This window comes from Pseudopipra pipra, chromosome 24, assembly GCF_036250125.1.
Source record: "Pseudopipra pipra isolate bDixPip1 chromosome 24, bDixPip1.hap1, whole genome shotgun sequence".
Taxonomy (NCBI): domain Eukaryota; kingdom Metazoa; phylum Chordata; class Aves; order Passeriformes; family Pipridae; genus Pseudopipra; species Pseudopipra pipra.
In genome coordinates, this window is record NC_087572.1 from 6,385,864 (window position 1) to 6,402,040 (window position 16,177).

The window sequence follows — 16,177 nt, forward strand, 5'->3', positions numbered from 1 at the left end:
TGACTGTGAAAGCCAAATTTTCCAGGGAGTTACCTGATTCTAGAAACAGAAGCTTTAAGAAAAGCATCAAATGTTGCAACAGAACAGGAAGGTTTTTTCCATGTTTCCACTCTGGGGCTGTGGGGGGGTGGCAGGCCCAGGAGGCAGGTGAGCTGGGACCAGCCTCCCCCCCCACGGGCACGGAATGCGATGGCACAGAGGCAAGTGAGCTAAAAATTAAAACCTGGCAGATCACACCAGGAATGGCTTAGAGGAGCAGCTTGCTAATGGTGTAAAAGCTGGTAATAAAAGCTTTTTCAAATACATCAGAAGCAAAGAGCCTGCCAAAAACTCTGCAGGGCCAAGAGATGGTGAAGATGTGAGAGAAACACTCTGCGAGGAAAAGGTCACACAGATGAACTATCTGCATCATCCTTCACAGGGAGCTCCCAGTGCCAGAGCAGTTCTTTGGGGATGGAGGTCTGGGAAGCATTTCAAACCAAAACATCAATCAGAAACAGGAGCAAACCACCAGAACCAGGTGGATTTAACTCAAGAGATCTGAAGAACCCAGTGGTGAAAAGGCTGAACTACTGAACTGTGAGTTCCCCTTGGTGCCACAGGAGTGGGGAGGGCAGAGGTGGTGACCCAGCCAGGAAGAGCAGAGCTTGGCCTGTGCTGGGTGGGGAGTGCAAGGTTTGGGGAGAGATGCAATATCAGTTCATTAGACTGAGTTTTCAGCACACAAAACTGAAGATCTGCTCTCAGCACTTCAGGACTTGGGCTCCAGTCACGCCGACTGTTTTTCACACCTGCCCTGAGCCTCATTCCTTGCTCAGTGAGGAGGAGAATGTGCTGCTGGACACCTTTCCTGTTCCTTGGCCAGAACAACCTCTACCCAAGCTGATCATTACCCTTCAGCCCCTGGGGAGGCACAGGGACCTGCCCTGCCCAAGGTGCTTCCCTCTGGATGAGGTGAGCTGCTCTCCCACTCCTCATGAGAGAGTGGGTTTGGGCAGACGACTACAATGAATAGCTGGGAAATAAACCTGCAGATTAAATTCAGCACCAGTGAACACAAGGAATGGACATGGGAAGGAACAAGGCTGTTTAAGGAGAGATGTGTAAGGATGTGTGTGAAAGGATGGAGAAGCTGTGGCTGCCCCATCCCTGGAAGTGTCCAAGGCCAGGTTGGACGGGGCTTGGAGCAACCTGGGCTGGTAGAAGGTGTTCCTGCCCATGGCAGGGGTGGAATGGGATGATCTTTAAGGTCTCTTCCAACTCAAACCAGTCATGATTCCATGATGACTCTAAACTGACTCCTGTTACTGAGGGAAGCAGGCAGAGAGTGCAACAAACCCCTCAGCAATGGTCCGAAAGGCAAAGTGAGGGAGAGGATCAGAGACCAAAACACAACACAGCCAACCATCCTGTCAGTGGTACAGCCAGTGCAGCCCCACCAGCAGAAAGGGAAATGCAGATGAGGAGGGCACCAAAAGGCAGACCTGGGGATTAGGGTGTGCACTATCTCCACCCAGGGGGGAAGAAAGCAATTCCCCTGTAGTGTGGGGAAGGTGTGAATGGGAGAAGTTTAACAGCAGACTGTAAACCCATCAGCAGCCCAGGAGGGGAGTATTGGTGTTCTCACCCTGCAGAAGCTGGGATTACCCCATGGAGAGATGGGGTTAAACCAAACCACCTGTAATCATCCTCTGGGATTCGTGACCACCCATGTCATGGGATTGAAAATGGTCTTTGAGCTCAGACTGGCATTAGGAACCCTAGAAACACAAGCAGATTTCAGCTGGAAGTGATATCTGGAGGTCTCTGGTCCAGCCTCATGCTCCAGGCAGGGCAGCTTCAAAGCTCCAGCAGGTTTCTTAAGGCCTGGTCCACTCAGTTATTAAAAATCTCCCAAAATGTAGATGCCATCTCCCCGGGGCACCAGCAAGTCTGTGCTGCCCTTGGTGATGAACATGTTCCTCACATCCACATGGAATTTCCCTTTTTGCAATGTGTGTCTCTTGCCTCTGGCCCTTTCCCTGTACACTGTGACCTCACTCCATCTTCTCCAAGCTGTCCCTTTCCAGCAGTGGAGGACAGGCCACTCCTGAAGTTCTGTTTTTTGCCAGCTGAACCAGCCTGGTTCCCCCAGCTGAGCATCCTGTGTTATGTGCTGAAGCCCCCTGAGCATCCTGATCACCCTCTCCACCTCTCCTGTACTGAGAGTCCAAAACAGGACTCCAGAAATGTCACCACCAGGGCCAGACCTGGAACAGCAGCTTATCCCAACGGGCTGGCTTTGCTCTTGCTGGTGCAGCCCAATACAGCCCCAGCCTCCAGCACTGTTGGGACACACTGGGGACAACAGGACCATACCACAGGCCCAGGTGCAACCACAGCCTCAGAAAGTCCAGAAGCTGCTGCTAGAAGAGCACAACAGAAAACATTCCTGTCTGCACAGCCCAATTCTTTCCCCAGGCACCCACCCATGGATGTGACTTTGCAAGTCACAGCTCACGTCAAGGAGAGAGAGATCAAACATCTGCCCACAGAGTGAGGGTCTGCAGCTGGGGGGGATGCCCAGAATCTCTAGTCATATGGGTCACTCTGGAGTCACAGAGCTCATGAGTAAATTAACAAACCACTGGAGTTCTTTGTTCTTTAGTCTCATTTTCTTGAGTGTTTCAAAGGACACCAAGACATTCCAGCCCTGAGCTTGAGTGACCCTGCAGCAGAGCCCCTGTGCTCTGAGAGCACTGGGGGGGGGGTTGGGGCCTGCTGGAGGTGTCCCAGCAGCAGCAATGCAGTTCCTCAGGTGGGGCCTGTCAGCTCAGTGAGCTCTGCAAACACACTGGTGGGCTCGGAGCCAGCATTGGGGCTCTGTTTGTACTCACCCCTGCAAGTCTGGGGGTCCAACCCCTTCCCTTCTCAGAATCATCTGACACCAACATCTACAGCCACAAGAAGAGAAAAGCCTGGATGAAAGGAGGCTCAGGGGGACCTTCTTGTTCTCTACAACTAAGAGGAGGTTGTAGCCCGGTGGGATCAGGCTGTGTTCCCAAGGGAACCAGTGACAGGACAAGAGGAAATGGCCTCAAATTATGCCAGGGGAGGTTCAGGTTGGATATCAGGAGGAATTACTTCATGGAAAAGGTGGTCAGGCATTGGAAGAGGCTGTCCAGGCCAGTGATGGAGCCACCATCCCTGAAGGGGTTTAAAGGATGTGGAGATGTGGCACTTGGGGACATGGTTTAGTGATGAAATTGGTAGTGTTAGGCAAACATTTGGGTTCACTGATCCTAGACACCTTTTCCAACCTCAACAATTCCATGATTCTGTGCTTGTTAAAAAAAATGGTGCAACCTGCAATAAAATGCCCTGACATGGCACCTGGCTGGGGGCAGCTCCACGGCCCCAGGGCAGAGGCACTGTGGGACAGGGGAAAGGGAAGGGCTGGTGGGGCTCTCAGAGGGGAATGGTCATGGATGAGTCTCTGCAGATCTGCTTGGAAGGGTGAGAAACAGGTGAGAAGGGTGAGGAAGAGGTGAGAAGGGTGAGGAAGAGGTGAGAAGGGTGAGAACAGCTGCCCAGGGGCAGCCCAGCTGTCTGGGACCAGAGGTCAGGGCCGTGGCTGCAGCTCAGGGAGCAGAGCCCTGGGCCTGGGCTGGTGCCAAGCCCTGAGCTGAGGGCTGGGGAGCCTGTGCTGTGAGGCGCCAGCACAAACCACAAGAAAGCCAGGCTGGGCTCCTCTGGAGCACTCCAAGCTTGACAATTAATGCAGGCAAGCCACTGAATTATAGGCTGGAGACACTGGGAGCCCAAATGGCAGCTAACGAGGGTTGTTGATTGGCTTTCCGGAGGCCATGGAGACACAGACACTTATTCTTAGAGACAGGGATCCCAGAGGGAGCGGGCGGGCACTGGAGCCTCTGCAGCTCTCACATCCTCCTTGGCCCCACGCTGGGTGGGGAGCAAGGCAGGGATTCAGGGAAAGGGGGCAACCAGCCCCAACCCTCAGCATTCTGTCCAGCCTCAAACATCCCAATTAACTTCACCACCTCCTTTCATGCCAGGTACCTCCACCCTGAAGGACAGAACTCGCCCTGAGGAGGGATGGGGTGTGAGGGCAGCAGGTGCCAGTCCCTGAGAGCTCTGGGCAGAGCCCACAGGATGCTCTTGTGGCAGTGGCTGTGGGAGGGCAGGGGGGGAGGGCCAGGTGGGACAGCTGAACTTCCTTAAGGCAGGTCAGTGTTGCAGAAAAACAACCCCAGTGTCAAGGAATGGTGGCAGCATCACATCCCCAGTGCTGAGCACCCCCATCCTGTCTGTGCTCCAGACACAGAGCCAGCAGGAAGGTTTTACAGTCAGTGCATGTTCCCCGTCACACCAGCAGTTAATTGCTGAAGTATTTGAATCCTTTCTCACCAGAACAGAGGCCATGTGCTACTGTCCTTCCCCTCATCTCCACGCTGGATTTTTCCCTCCCTGATTATTTCTGTGTTTATGCTCTCCAAGCACCAGCCAGGCATGAGCCTGGCACCTCCTGCTGCAGGTCAGTCAGCTCCAGCCCTGACTGGAGCAGCCAAGGGCATCCAGCTGGAAAATCGCTCCCCGGCTCAGGCACCACTGCTTCAAGGTCAAGGCAGCCCTGTCCATGTCAGGCTCTGGCTCTGGGGTGGCTGCATCCCCTCAGGACACGTCTGGGGCTCACAGAATGAACCAGTTCAAATGCTGGGCCAGAGCAGACTCCCCTGGACAGCCCAGGGCACTCGTGGGGGTCCTGGAGTGTCTGAGAGACAGATCTGGGGCTCTCTCAGAGGCACCAATAGAGATGAATGAGCATGTCATGGGGAGGGATTTATTTGCCAATGCAAAAAGCAAACGCCCAAATCCCACCACTGAAATGCATGACTGGACATCTGAGAATGTCCCCAGGTTGGATGCTACATTTCCCAGTGCTCACAATACAGAGATACTTGGTTAGGGTTGAAAAAGCTGATTTCTGAGGTTGTCATCAGCTTTTTGGGCAAGGAGGATGTTTGTGCCTTTGGCAGCTGGGTAATGAATCTGTGTCCCTTGTGTCCCTTAATCCTGTGTCCCTTGTGCCCCTCACCCCTGTGTCCCAAGTGCCCCTCAATCCTATGTCCTAAATGTCCCTCACCACCTACTCAGGCACTGATGGGACACAGGTTCAGATTCTGTCCCAGTTGGGACCTCCCCCAACCCTTCATGGCACTGAGATCCTTCCCTGGCTCTAGATCAATGTTCCTGACTGCAGTTGCCATTAAAAATAGCACTGACACATCTGAAAGTGCAATGAGGGGTTTGGGATTGTTTTGTTTTGGGGGTTTTGTTGGGGTTTTTTTTGGTTTGTTTGTTTGGTTTTTTTTTAATTTCCTGCAAATTCTTCCTCTGAGTGGGTGCTGATTTTCCAGGCACAGCAGAATAAAGCAGAGAAACCTCAAGGCTTCCTAGAGCTGAATCAAGTTGAGTCACAGGATGAGGGCAGGAGGGGGTTTGGTGTCCCCAGCTCCTGCACCTCCCCTGCCAGCCCCCAGCTCTCCCCCAGCAGGCTTGTCCCAGGCTCAGGGACAGATGATGGGGCTGGGCAGGTATTGCTCAAAGGATGAGGAGCTCTGGGCTTGATCTTACCAGGACAGACACTGTCATCCTCTGGTGCTCCCTGCTGTGCTCCTCACAACCTTCTGCCTTCCCAGCTCCAGTCCGGGCAGCTCAAAGGCACTTGCAAGGAATTCAACCCCTGCACCTCACTGCAATCCTGCTGTAATGGAAATTTGCTGATGGGACCTCAAGGGACAAATTTGCAGCACATGTACCTGTACCTGTGTGTCTGTGCTGCTTTCCACAACAGAGGTCAAAAATCAGAGAATCTCTTGAGCTGGAAGGGACCCACAAGGACCATCCAGTCCAAGCCCTGGTCCTGCACAGACACCTCAACAATCCCACCCTGGCCCTCAGAGCATTGTCCAAACCCTCCTGGAGCTCTGGCAGCTTTGGGGCTGTGCCCACTGCCCTGGGGAGCCTGGGCAGTGCCCAACCAGCCTCTGGGGGAAGAACCTTTGCCTGAGATCCAACCTGAGCCTGCCCTGACACAGCTCCAGCCGTTCCCTGGGTGCTGTCCCTGCTCCCCCAGAGCAGAGATCGGAGCTGCCCCTGGGGAGGAGCTGCAGCCCCCGCTGAGCTCTGCCCTCAGCCTGCTCTGCTCCAGCTGCACACACCAAGTGCCCTCAGCTGCTCCTCATGGCCCCTCCAGACCCTTCACCATCCTCCTGTCCCTCCCTTGGACACTCAAATAGCTTTAGCTCCTTCTTATATTCTGGCATCTAAAACTGCCCCCAGGACCTGAAGTGAGAGAGCAGCACCTTCCAAAGCAAGCAGGTGATTCACTGTCCAGTGATGGACCTGTTGAATGCTGAGGGATGGATGTGGTACCCATCTGAGGTTGCCTTCCTGTTGTGTGTTATCAGCCTTGTGTTGTGCCACCACTGCCTGTCACCAGCAAACACAGACAGTCCTGAGATTCACACACTCATGGTGGGGACAGACCCCGAGAGTCAAAGGTAAGAGCTTCCCAAAAAGGCTTCGCTGCCTTCCCAGCACAGAGACTGTGCTGCCACTTTCCCGGTGCCTCTGGGAACAAGGCTTTTATCCCAGGAAATTTACAACAATTTCCCCTTATCAAAAATCCATCATTTCACCAAAGCCCCCATGGATGTGATTTTCTTTAATTTTCCATTTGTTGTTGTTGAAATGATAATTTTCCTTTTTCTCCCCTCCACCCCCCATTTTCAGGGGGTTTTAGCAGATTGCTCTTTTCCACATCCTTTTTTCAGACCCTGGTTACCACAGGATGAAGGGCATCAGCCTTGGTCCTTGGGGTTTTTTTGTAATTTTCCCTTTGCTAATGTCCAATTTTGCAAACTTCTCCACATTAAAAAAGTGGTAAAGAGGACTGTAAAGAATGAAGATGAAAAATTAAAATAAACCCAGAGTCCTTAATAAGCCTGGTTATCACATTTTTGGGGTTACCAGTGACAAAATGAAAGAAATGGGTAAGGTGGGAAGGAGGATGAACAGCCCAAATCTCTTCCATGTCACGGCTGGTTTAATCAAATAATTAAAAGACATTCTTCCTGCTGGGGAAAGAACATAAACCACAGACCTTTGGGGCATTTCTTCCCCAATGCTGTTGCTTTCCCCTCAATAAATTTCTCCCCTGAGTGAGCTTGGTGCTGCCAGGTTCTGGCAGATGTCTCTGAACGCCCCCGAGGCTGCACTGCTTTGCCCAGGATGGTGATTTGGGAGGAATTCTGCACTCCATGGAGAGGACTGAGGGCTGGACCAGATGACCTTTAAGGGCCCTTCCAACCCAAACTGTTGTGTGACTCTGTGATGACCCAGAGGGGTAAGGAGGGCACGAGCCCCTTCCACAGCCTGTGCCTGTGCTGACAGCAGTGTGGGAGGTGTTTGAGGAGCAAAGCCACGACCTCCAGCCATCAACCTCACAGCACCACTTGGAAACAGGTCCCATGAAGCCACGAAGACCCTGGAGGGTGCAGGTCTGGGTCCATCAGCAAAGCCAAGCACACACTCCCTTGCAGAAGTGAAGACCAGCTGTGGCCAACACAAAATCCAGCCAGGCAGGCTCCTCCCTGCCCTCTGCAGAGGCTGCTCAGCCCCAAGGGATCTCCTAGGGGGACCCTGGGAACAGGAGCCCTTTTTGTACATGGGGTTGGACCCATCTAGTGAGCACATCTGACTTCATGTCCATCATGGAAGGGAGGTTGTCCCCCACCTTCTCCTGGGCACCTCCCTTGACCAACACCATCTTGTTTGCAGGTGTCAGGAACCCTCTGCTTCTCCATATCAGGAATAATCATCTCAAAAGCCAAGTTTCCAAACTGGTTGGAGCTAGTGATGAGATTATTTTGGGATGACAAGCCTCCCTGGAAAAGTTGCAGGGACAGTTCATTGGCACGTGGTCAAAGCTGAAAAGCCCTGGATTCAGCAGCGTGGACAAAGGAGAAGGATCCCAGCACGTATAAATCAGAGAGGACAGTTATTCCTGAGGAGATGTAATTCAGACAGCCTGACATTACAGTATTTCTTGGGATAGGCTGACTGAAAGGAGTTCAGGAATTTGAAGTATGGGTGATGAGAAATTATTTTGGAACCAGCATATTCTCTTTATTGAGAATAGTGGTAAGATGCCCATAAATCTTTCCAGGAGCATTTCAGGTACTTTTATGACTCTTGCATGGGATTTATTGCATATTTTCAGAAAAAAAAATATAATTTAAAAGGACATTGCTGAGCAGTTTTTATAGCTTTTATTTATTTTTTAATCTCCATTGTTTGCAAAGGCCTCCTCAGTGCTGGAAAATGCAATTCTGCCCTGTTACATCTCCCAGACAATGAATTTTGCTTTCTCTCTGGCATGATGAGCAGAGATGGAGGGAGGGTGTCTTGGGCTGCAACTGGGCTGGGGAAGGTGGGTTGGGTGTCCCTCCTGCAGAGCTCGAGGAGCACTGGACATGCTGCAGGGGCTCCCCACAGATGGACAGTCAGATTTTAGAACAGACACTTAGTGGGATGGATTTCTCTGTGCTGGATTTTGCTGTGGGAAGGGCACAGAGAGCTTTCCCATTGTATTTAAAAGCCCATTTTTTCAGTGGTGTTGAAAAGCACTGGAGGGGAGAGGGTCTGTTTTATCTGATTCCACCAGGAGCACCTCTTATCAATCACAGAATATCCTGAGCTGGAAGGGACCCACAAAGATCATCCAGTCCAAGCCCTGGCCCTGCACAGACACCCCAACAATCCCACCCTGGCCCTCAGAGCATTGTCCAAACCCTCCTGGAGCTCTGGCAGCCTTGGGGCTGTGCCCACTGCCCTGGGGAGCCTGGGCAGTGCCCAACCAGCCTCTGGGGGAAGAACCTTTGCCTGAGATCCAACCTGAGCCTGCCCTGACACAGCTCCAGCCGTTCCCTGGGTGCTGTCCCTGCTCCCCCAGAGCAGAGATCGGAGCTGCCCCTGGGGAGGAGCTGCAGCCCCCGCTGAGCTCTGCCCTCAGCCTGCTCTGCTCCAGCTGCACACACCAAGTGCCCTCAGCTGCTCCTCATGTGATCCCCCCTGACCCTTCAGCATCTCCATATCCCTCCTCTGGACACTCTCTCACAGTTTCATACCCAGGCTGGATGTTCCCCAGCTCCAATGGAGATGTTTTCCAAACCTGCAGCACTTCTGGCCAGAAACACAGCCCTGGAGTTTTGGCTCCAGCAGCCTCCTTTGGAAAGCCTGAGTTTGCTTAACCTTTCCTGGCCTTCCTGGCCTTGATTGAAGTGCTGCTTCTGAGGCCAGGCACGTTGTGCTGGTGCCTCCTCTGCTCCCACATTACGGGGATCCAGGGCAAACCTGGAGCTCACATGTCCTGGTGCCACACACTGAGGGTCAGCCAGTGCCAGCACTTGTGCTGTGCTGTGGGCAGCGGGCAAGGAGCTGCCTGCAAGGACTCCATCCTCCTGGCAGGGAGGAGAGGTGCTGGGGCCAGGGGACAGAGTGGGAGGATGGACCAGAAAGCATCACTTCCAGCCTGACTCCTTCATGGACCCAGACAACCCCTTCCAGCAACCCCTTCCCAGGAATGCTCCCTGGAGGCTCTGCAAAGAGGAAAAAGTTCAACACATCAATCAGGCAAGTCTGGCTCCTTTTCCCTTTCTTTGTCATCATCACCGACCCCTCCAGTTTTGTGGGTTTTCCCCTCAATCTCTCTCCCATAAAGTGCTTTTCATTCGGTGGCTGTTGTTCCTTTAAATACTTATGAAAACTCATAAAACCGTGCGGAAACAAGCAGCCGTTTTCTTCTTAGAAAGCAGCCTGTGCCAGCAAAGCAGAAAAAAACCTTGCTCGACTGATGCAGAGAAAAGGGAGGAATAAAGGGAGCCAGGAAGTGAGCAGGGACGCAAGCAAGGAAGGTTGATTTTCACGTGTCCAGAACAATTGCTTTGCCAGAGACTGTGACCATGAACATCAGCATTTTCAAGGCTTGTTCCAGAGAGCCCGTGAAATCTAAATGACAAAAATGGGCTCTTCCATCTCCAGCTGTCAATTCCTAAAGACGTGGTGTGCTCCCAGCAGAAGGATGCAAGGTGGAAACCACCTCTGCTGTGGCCAGGACACTTCTCCTACAAACTGCTTCGGTGCAGAGGGGTCAGGATGGAGCAGGAGGGAGTGCTGAGCCTGTACCTGCAGCCCTGGGGGAGCCAGCTCTTGCCATGGTGCCTTTTGCAGCAGGTGGGTGGCAGGAGGTGAAGCTGCTCCAGGCCTCACCTGCAGCCTCTCTGGAGGGGGTGCTTTGGTCAGGTTTGCTTGTTATGAAGTCTGTGATAGACATTTCTTGTGCCTTCTCACAGCAAAGGGAGAGTTTGAACACCTCTGTGCCCCGCTCAGGGGCTCTGCACCACAGAAACACACTGCCCTAAGAAGGTGCTCAATCTCCAGCCCCTGGATTTCTCCTCTCCCAGGGCACCAGCTCCTCAGAGAGGGCAGGCTGCTGGCTCTCAGGCTGCAGGTGTTCAGTCCACCTCTGCTGGTGTGAACAAGTGGCCCTGATGCATTTCCTTTGCTTGTGGTTTTCCTCAGCTCGGTCTTGCTCAAATCCCAGGAACTGGTGGCATCAATTTCCCAAACAAGGGAGGTCTCTCCATGAAGTAAAATCACAGCAGCTAAAAAGCTTCCTCTGCAGGTTCATGAGTTTGTTTATTTCTGTTGCCTTTTATCAAGTAACTGATCTATTTTCTTGCATTTTCCACAGTGTCATTGGAAGCTGAAGCTCACAGTGGGCTCAGCAATTAGTGGTAGCACAGAAATATAAGGCAAAAACAAGTATTGCTAATGAGCTGACACATTAAACAATGAGTCACACTTCCATAAGGAGCCCAAATCGAGTTATAACCCTAAATAAACAAGCTGTGAGAAACAGTTTACAAATATGAATGTGTTACTTATTTAACTGCTGTTGAGAAGCTGCGATCTGAACCCTAAGATGTATTTAAATATCTGAAGCAAATATTCAGTGTGTGGTTCATCAGCCTGACATGGTAGAGGTGGTACAGTTGGGAGGGATGGAGGGACCCTGCAGCAGGATGAGGAAACCAGCAGTGGGTTGGTTTGTGTCCTCTGCCCCACGTCCTGCCCCATCTGTGTGTGTCCCACACAGGGAAAGGAGGCAGCAAAGGCTGAGAGCCAAGAGATGATGCAAGTGGGAATGTTCCTCCTCATGCAGGTGTCTCAGTGCAATGTCAGAAATTTGGGATATCTCAGGCTCCTGAAGAAAGTCCTCACAGGGTCAGGCAGAGAGCCCTGTGACTTTTCATGTGGGGGCTAAAAGGCAAAACTGAAGCTAAATGGTTAAAACTAAACAGAATTAGGAACTTCCTTTACTCTTTACCAGGGCTTGTTGTAACAAGACAAGGGGGGATGGTTTTAAACTGAAGGAGGGTCAGTTTGGTTTAGATATCAGGAAGAAGTTTTTTACAATGAGGTGGGGAGGCCCTGGCCCAGGTTGCCCAGAGAAGCTGTGGCTGCCCCATCCCTGGAAGTGTCCAAGGCCAGGTTGGACGGGGCTTGGAGCAGCCTGGGCTAATGGGAGGTGTCCCTGCCCATGGCAGGAGGTGGACTAGATGGTCTTTAAAGGTCCCTTCCAACCCAGACCATTCTCATATGGTTCTAAGAATCTATGGAAAAGCCACAATAGGCTCTTCCTGGAGCCTTCTCTTCTCCAGGCAGAACAATCCCAATTCTCTCAACCCCAGTTCTCTCAATACCCCAGAATGGAGGCTGTTTGTAGAGATTTTATTTATCCCAAAGAGGGGACAGAGTGTGTGCTGGAGAGGAATGACATTTTCCTGCCCTCTAACCTGGCAGTCAGTTGGGAATCTCCAGCCTGCAGGTGCCACCAAGGGAGAAGGGGAAGGGTAACAGGGGCTGTAAAGTGGGGATGCTCCAGAGCAGCAGCACTTTGCTACTCTGAGACATCCTCAGCAGAAACAGTGTGAGTGACCACCCCAGCACAGCCCCAAGTCCCCCCAAATTGTCAGTCCCAGCCTCAGCCTTCTCTGTGTTCAGTCTGCCAGTGCCACCAGAGCCAGCTGTGGGGTTTGGGACACCCTGAGCCCAGCTGGCTCAGCGTGCCCTCAGCAGGAGCTCACACCTGTGGGCACAGCTCCGATCCTTCCCAAAGCCTCCTGGCACTCACCCCACCCTCCCACCCCTCTCCCCAGGCTCTCCATCCTCTCACACCTCTCCAGGGCTGCTTCCCTGCCCAGACAGTGACAGCCCTCACGTCACAAGTGCCAGAAGTGCTGGGACAAGCTCCTGGGCTGGCAAGGTGAAGAGGTATGAGAAGTGTATTAGGAATAACATAAATCCCAGAGATGGCAAAGGGTGCTGGTGCTCAGAGATGGTGAAATTGCTCATCACAAGGGAGGAAAGCAGATGTGACCAGGGAGAATTTCTGTTCTGTGTGTTTGGGAGGAAGCACTTGCAACACACAAGGACAATGAAGGGCTCTCCAGCCTCTTCTTATCTAAGGAGAATGTCAAACAACATCTACGTGGAACAAACATTTTCAAATCACCCTAAAAATAATAGTAATCTCAATAATCAGTCTAATTTCCCATGTCAAGAGTCTGAAAGGAGCTGACTGAGGGTTTCTGCAGCCCTCCACTATTAGTGCTAAATGATTTTGTGACCAGAGAGATGAGGTGCATCAGACTGGGCAGGTCCAGAGCTCAGACTCTATCTGGCCCCAAATGCATCACAAGAACACAGACCAGCTTCATGAGCTGCAGAAACTGGTGTCTGCCTTGGTGGGTCTGTCTCCTCTGATTACCCACCATTCCTGCACTAGGTACCTGCAAACAGGGGCTTGATGGTGGATTTGGTGCCTTCAGACCCTAAAGACAACTGGAAAAGCCCTTTGGGGGATGTCCAGCCCGTGGGGGTGCAGAGGGGTCTGCAGCAGGGTCCCAGTTGGACTGAGGGCTCTTCCCAACTGTCTGGAGGTCACCGTGTTCACCTCACGCACGATCGTGGTGCTGATGATCCAAGAGGGCAGGAGGTGATGGGAACTGTGCCCTCCCCATGCTTTCCATCTGCCACAGGAGCTTGCAGGGCTGACCCTGGCCCCTGCAGAGGGGTGGAGGCAAAGCTACCACTCTTGTTTTTGGGAGGCAGTGCAGCACCAAGGGTTGTGGTTCCCTTGGGGCTTCAGCAAGGGGATGAGTTGTCAGCCCCAGTGCACATGAGGAGCTCAGGACGAGCTAATTTGTGTCCTGGAAATGCCCTTTTGTCTCCAGTATCTGCAGGGGAGCAGCCCAAGGGTTCCACCTGCATGGGAGAAGATGTTTGACTGTTTGAAGTCTTTTTCTTTCCGCACACAGAGAATCACAGAATTATTTAGGTTGGAAAAGACCTCTAAGAACATTGAGTCAAACCCCACAGGGACATTAGAGTGGTTGCACTGGGCCAGACCCAGGCTCCCTCCAGCTCCTGGGCTGTCTCCAACCAGGTCAGCAGCAGATGCTCAGAGATGCAAGGCCAGCACTGAGCCTTCCCCACGGTGTTTTTCCTGGCTCAGGAGTGATTCAGGGACTGCCAGGGCTGCATGTAGCATTTGGGTCAGTGCAGCAGGGCCTGTGGCAGCCACCAGTGGCCCTGTCATCCAGGAATTTGTCTAACCTGCCTTTCCAGACATCGACATTTTTGGCCTTCCTGACGTAGTGTGGCAACAAGTTCTAATTAAACACCGAGTGGAGAAGTGTTGCTGAGGCCTGGGCTGGAATGCTGGATGTGGCTTTGGTGTCTGGATTTTCTAGAGGGTGTGGAAAGTTTGCAGGTGCTGAGCAAAGACCCACAGAAATGATACAAGAGCTGGAAAAAACACCTTGTGGGGGACATTTAGGAAGCACAACTCAGCAGGAAGGATAAATTAGAAAGGGATTAAATCCCAGGTCTGGCAGAGCTCTTCAGTTCACAGGGGCAGAACCCAGAACCAACCTGGACATCCATCTAGAACCATTTTTGTTGGAAACAAGGCAGTTGTTCTCAGTGCAAGGGAGTTCAGCTGTAGAAGGGGAGAGTCAATCTCTTGATGCTTGTGCAAAGATGTTTCAGCTTCAAGCTTTGGCTTCAAACTGCAAATCTGCTTAAACCACCTGTCCAAGGCATGCCCGGTGACAGCTCACACCAGGCAGGTTTCACACCTGAAACCACCAGACCCAGTTTCCTTCTGTCACAAGCCCTGCCCCTGCCCAGCAGCACTTTCCTCCTCTCTCAGAGCTGTCCCACTCAGCACAACTGGCCAAGAGCCACATGCTCCCACCTCAGGCCCAGGCTGTCACTGTCCCCAGCAATTCAGGCCATTATTGTGCACACAGTGACCCAGTCCATGTTCACAGTGACAGGCTCAGCCTAAACCTCTGCTCCAGGGGTAGGTAGGCCGTGCTTGTGATGTGATGTAATGCTGGGCACCCCTCACAGGCTGGCCTTGGGTCACCCTGCACCCCGTGCAGCATTTCATGTCAGGGATGGGCAGAAACCACCCAAGAGGGGAGTCTCTGTGGGGTCTGTCTCTGGTGCAGCAGAACAGACCCTTCTCTGTCCCTCCATCATGCCAATCTACTGACACATCATCCTTCTCTGCAGGGTGCCAGGGAGGGACAGGGGACATTGCAGGGGCCAGAGGGCAGGGAGAGGCCACATGCTCACACCATGAACCTCCTGTACCCACACGAGGGCCGTGACTCCTGCCAGAAACATCCTGGGGACGTGGGACACGGGACACACCCAACCCCTGTGAGACCCCTGATGTGCAGACATGTGCCACATGTGACTCCTTGTGCTCACCCATCTCATTAGCTCCCATTTGGAAACAGGCCATAGAATCAGAGAATCTCACAGAACATCCTGAGTTGGAAGGGACCCACAAGGATCATCTAGTCCAACTCCCAGCACAGGACAACCCCAGCAACCCCACCATGTACCTGGGAGGGTTGTCCATGTCTTTCTGGCCAGTGTTTGCCCAGCACACCACACCAGAGGGATTTTTGCCTCCCTCCTCCAAGGGCAGAGATGACCCCACAGCCAGGCAGAGCTCCTCAGGGTGGCTGTGCCCTGGTATGTGACACTCAGGGTCCTACCCTGGGCTGGGCACAGTCTGTAAAGCCACGTTTCTGCCCCTGTGAAGGACAGAGGGACTGGAGAAATCCCAGTCAGCCTCTGGGAAGCCCACAAAGTGGTGGGACTGCCCTGAGAATGATCAGCTGCCAGTCCTACCCCTTAGCAGTGATGAAGAGGAGGAGGATGCTCAGAAAGATGTGGGGGTCACACTGAGAGGGGGCAAAAGGTGAGTCCAGCCCATGGGGCACATCAAAGAGCTGCATGTCCCCAGCCCACGGGGCACAAATCACATCCCAGGGTGGTGCCAGGGCCCTGGCAGACTCAGCCACCAGAGAAGCATCTCAGGCATCTCTGTGGTTCCCTTCTGCACCACAGGCTGCCCATGCTGCTGGGGTGAGGGTGTGGGGGTGTGATGCAGGAACAAAACCCCTCGAGGCTGTGGAATGGGCAAAGGACAGACCTCTCCTCCCTGCCAGAGAAGCACCAGGAACTCCAAGGAGAGGGGCTCAGAGCCCCACAGGGGGTGTTGGGTCCCCCTCCCCACCTCAGCAGTGCAGGGAGAGCTGAAGGGTCAGAGATGGAGCTGGACCTTGGCTTCCCTCTCCCAGAAGCTGCTGAGGGGATCCCCAGACCCCTCCTGCCCCCAAGCACAGCCCCATCCCAGGGCAGGACAGGCTCCATGGCTCTGGGGCACCGAGCAGCCTGAGGCAGCATCACAGCAGGGAACAACTCCCAGTACCCAGCTGGGGGGGATTTTTATCTCCCTTCCCTAATCTCCAGCCTGTTTCCAAGCTCTCTTCCCCTCAGGGCAATTCCCTCTCCTCCCAGAGCTGTGCCAGTGAGGGGTGAGGGCAGCAGCTCCCGGCCCCACTGAAAACCATTCCCCATCCCTGAGCAAAGAGCACAGAGCTCCCCCAACGGGCAGCACCGCCCCCCCCTCCCCCCCCCCCCCCCCCCCCCGATAATTACCTCAGCACACACCTTGGGTCTTAAG